A 4,741-nucleotide genomic window follows, 5' to 3' on the forward strand; every position below is an offset into this window, starting at 1 on the left:
AGCAGGAAAAATGTTTCTTGAGTGCAGGAATGGATATGGAGTGAGAGTGGAAGCACAAACATCAGGTGCATATGAGAGGTCTTCAAAATGCTTACGGAAAATGTGAATTATGAAAAAGCTATGCATGGATTTCAGTCTTTTGGATCGAAGTAAACTCATGCTCTAGTTCAATTTTCCATGAACTTTTGCAGTCCATTTGTACCGTCTCTGTCTGGACTAGGTAGAGGTTAGGAAAAGTGACTACATGCCTTTGAGCCCGGCTTTATGTCCCGTGCTTTATGCATTGACTGGGGAGAGTAGAGAAAAACACTGTCCCCTTCTCTCACTGCGACATTTTCACCTGGTTCAGCCTGTTTGCAGAGCATCAGTGGTGGGCTTGGCCAGTGTGCTATCACAGAATGTTAGAGCTGCACAGGGAAGGTAATAGCTTGGAGGAAGAACGAGCAGAGGCAAAGGTTCAGGGAAAAGTGGGAGAAGACACAATTAGGCAGGAGATGCTGTGTGCATTTTTCTTCTTTTCTTTCCTTTAAGTTTTTTTTTTTTTTTTCAATTGCTGTGTGCATTTAAACAGATGCCACCTACCGGACCCAGTGTTCATTCAATCACGAAGCCTTCATTTTACCTATCGGAGGCTTCTCCACACCACCATGAATGTCTAGAAAAACCTTAGCATTGAGGCAGCTGTACATTCAAGATAAAACTAGCCAGAAAATAGGAGCTGAGCCAGATTTCTCAAGAAACCCTAGAGGTCTGCAGTTAGTGGCTTCAGAGTAGCCACGTAAGCCTGGCACTCAGCTCTAGATGCTGGAGAACTGTTACCAGGCCAGCAAGCCACTTACAAGAGCAGCTCTTCTATAAAAAAGGGTGGCATGGGGCATGACTTGGGAAAGCTTCCCTGAAAGGCCTGTGGTCATGAGGGCATGGAATTAAAACTTGTGTGCACTTTGAGGTTTTTAAAAACAAACAGAACAAAACAGTACCTCATGTGGATATCAAGTTTTCTATCGAGATCATTGTAGTTTTGGAAAATAAGACCATTGTCTTCCATGTTAGGAATCTACCAGGTTGACTATCCAGCCTTTGTGGGTGGAAATTACAGTTTGGAAAATAATCTTAGCCATGTGAGTCATACTGGGGGTGTGAAGTCCATACAGAACATGTGTTCCATATAGACTGAGCACTCTGGCTGGTCACCACGCTCGCATCTCAGCCAGGCTCTAGGTCCTCCCAGGACGGGCTGCTAATGTCATCTTTCTTTCTGCTTAAAGCCTTTTACCTTGTTATGGCCTTTTGGGCTATAATTGCTTGCTGAAGATGACATTTTTTCTTTTTTGAGCAAATGGCCTAGGATGAGTATGTGAAACCACCCTATTTGAATAAGTGCATCAATTTAGAATCTTGAAGTAAACAAGGTTAATGAATTGATGCATTCTGTGTAGTCCCTGAACATAATTAAATTCAAACATTACCCAAGAGGGAGTCACATTGCCGGCCGCTTTGTACAAAGACCGCACCAGGGAAATAGCACCGGGCAGCTTACTCACACGCCTAACCTCTTCAGGGTGGAAGAATGGATGAACCACTCTCAATCAGATGGAAAGCTCAGGGGCGCTCTGCATTTCTGCTGCAAATAGTCAACCAACCCTGATTTTGCCATGTTCTTGATGGAGTTCAAATGCTCTCAGGGAGGAGCACAGGGCAACCTGTGTGTCCCTAGGCTACATCATCGGCCAGAGATTTTTAAAAATGGATAGAGTCTTTTCTCTTACCTGGGGTCCTGTGTTGATTTCAGAATCTCCATTTCCTTTACAGTTTTCCAATCTCGGGAATCCCCACTGAGGGTCCAATCAACATGTCATGAACATAACATTTTTAGTATTAGACGAATTCTTCCTTTTTCTCACTCTTTCACTCTACTTTTGGATTCCTGTCTGCAAGTCTGCTCCAAAGCCATTGAATTCATCACATTCTTCAAACTTTGCTACCCCTGGCAGCTGTCACCCGCCAATGTCAGGCAGCACCGACCACAGTTCTGCCGTTTACACTAGAAGGTTAGAGTCATCATGTTTAGCAAAGAAAAGAATAGATAAGCAACAAGGAAATGTTTCATGTATGTTCCAAATAGGCATGGCATGTACTTATACTATAAACAAAAATGATTGTTTACCTGAAATTCAGTTTTCACTGGATATTCCATAGCTTATCAGACAATCCTATCTAGAATGCACATTAAGTGCACATTTCCAACGACATTATGAAGTTATTATTATTATTATTAGCCCTACTTTACTGAAGAGGAAACTGAAGTTTAGCAAGAATTAATAATTAGAATAGTGTCACTCCACTGGTAAGTCTCAGGGGATATCAGGTTCCAGTCTCATGGGCTGCTCAGTCTGTCTTCTACACTGCTACGTACAGCACAGCTCTGCCATGTAAAGAGTATCCACGTTGTCAGAATGGGGCCTACCAAAAATGTCATACCTAGGTGAGTGGAATTCTGATGAAACCTTGATGGATCAGCCTACAAGTAACCGTTCTCTATCATCTATCTATCTATCATCTATCTGTATCATCTATCTGCATTTGCTATAGATCACAAGCTAAGTGAGCTAGGCTCTGCTTGTCAGGGAAACCAGCATACCTGATATTAAAAATGCAATAAGGCCTTAATATTTAAAAAATATGCATCCATGTTGGAACTTGGTCAATGTGTCCCACATCCTAATGTCTGAATTCTCCGAATTTTATACATCGTCCTGTCTGACCAATACGTTGCTCAGCCAATAAAGTACCTCACCTATTTCCACCAACTTCATGGCTACCCTTTGGCTTTTTGCCCAAGAATGAGTTAGCTGCTAGTAACAGAATGTTTACCCTCTCTTTCTCAATAACTAACCAGTAGATGAGTCTGTTGTTTGTTCTCACCATCTGTAGGTTTTATCGGTTCTTTCCTTTCTCTTTCCTTCTTTCTTTTTCTTTCTTTCTTTTCTAGACAGAAATTTTTGCTGTAGGGCATGTCCAGCATATCTGCTCACCAGAGAAGCAGACAGACAGAAAGCACGATATCACTCCCCAGGAAGGATGGCCACGCCACAATCCCTTCTCCTCCATTCTCCTCTCAGGATTTTGGGCACGCAGGTACACACACCCCATGTGAGTTTTAAGCTTCCCATCTGAGACTCAACTGTAGCCGACTACATGGGAGTCCAGCGAAGTAACCGTTACGCCATTTGCTGGTTCCTGTTGTAGCTTTTCTAATGAAACAGTAAGCACTGTGCTACATAAAAAATAAATTATTTTAAAAATCTCACTATTGAGGCCAGCAAGTGCTTTGGTGGGCTGGACTCCCACATGGTCAACCACAGTTCGAGGCCCGTATCTGGCAACTTGAAACATTCTGGACACGTGTGTGTGTGTGTGTGTGTGTGCGCGCGCGCGCCAAAAATCTTGAGAAGAGAGTGGAGGAGAAGGGATTGGGGCATTTCTCAATTTCCTTCTTTCTGTGTCTCCCTGGCTCTCTCCAGCAAGCACACATGTCTTACGGCAAAAACCTCAAAAAAATTAAAAATAATAATTTTAAAAACCTCACTATCTTAAAGTCATCTACTGAGAGAGAGTGGTTGTATACCTTTCGATGAGCAGAGACCCACTTCTTTTCATCTGGTTTCATTTTGAATATATACTCACATGTTTGACCCAAGGATGGAACCTTGACTGAGAACCTCCACTACAAAAAATCTCCTCAAAGAAGAATCTAAGAAGGCTGCAGAGACGTCCTTTGGCTAGATCTCTACTCTGTTTGACATGCTTATGTTATATCAAGGCTCTTTTATTTATTCCATCCCTAAAATATGAAGGTGAGCTAACTTTTGTTATTGCAAAACAGAGCCATTTTAGCAATGGCAACTGAAAGAAGCTTTCAGTGTCTGAGTGCTTCAGAAATATAACCTACACACTCAGGCTAGGAACTCTCAGCTTTCCATTATATTTAGGTGGAGGTCTTGGGTCAGGAAAGAATCTTCCTTCTGCAAAGATTCCCCATTGTAGACAGTAAACACCTCAAAAGTCATCTACGTAAATAGAGCAAGATCTAGAACGTTTCTTCCCACTGAGGAATCTATGCTCCTAGGGGGCTTATTTTTGTTTCAAAACATAGGCGAACAATGATTGCAAATGAGCTTCTAGTCACTTCCGGGAATGCTGTGTTAAGGAGACATCTGAAGCTGCGTTCTGGCTCTGGAAGCTGTTTCACAATTGTTCGGTCACATTTTCCACAGTTCCATGTTTGGAGACAAGGGTGATATGCCTTGGGTTTCGTATGCCTGTATTGGAAGCATACATTCAACACATGAAGCTGATAATTAACTTCATGTTTCTGGGATAAGAGAGTAGTATTTGTAGCTTATAAAAGCTGCTTTGCCTCTTCCTCAAACTAATTGGCCAGGACACAAGCAGAGCAGCACCTGCTGCCCTCTTATACCTTACTGTATTTATCCAGAAGATGTGAGACGTGCTATGGCCTAAAAGTTTGTGCCTCCCCACCAAAGTCATATTTTGAAATTGTAACTCCCACGGTGATGGTATTAGGAGGTAGAATATTTGGGAGGTCATTAGATGGGAGTGGGATTACAGCTTTTATAAAAGAGGTCCACTATGTGATGACACAGTAAGAAGGCACAAGCTATCAACCAGGAACTGGGCCCTTGCCAGACACTGAATCTGCTGGCAACTTGAACTTCCC

The sequence above is a fragment of the Tupaia chinensis genome, unplaced genomic scaffold (genome assembly GCF_000334495.1).
Source record: "Tupaia chinensis unplaced genomic scaffold, TupChi_1.0 Scaffold144137_1, whole genome shotgun sequence".
Taxonomy (NCBI): domain Eukaryota; kingdom Metazoa; phylum Chordata; class Mammalia; order Scandentia; family Tupaiidae; genus Tupaia; species Tupaia belangeri.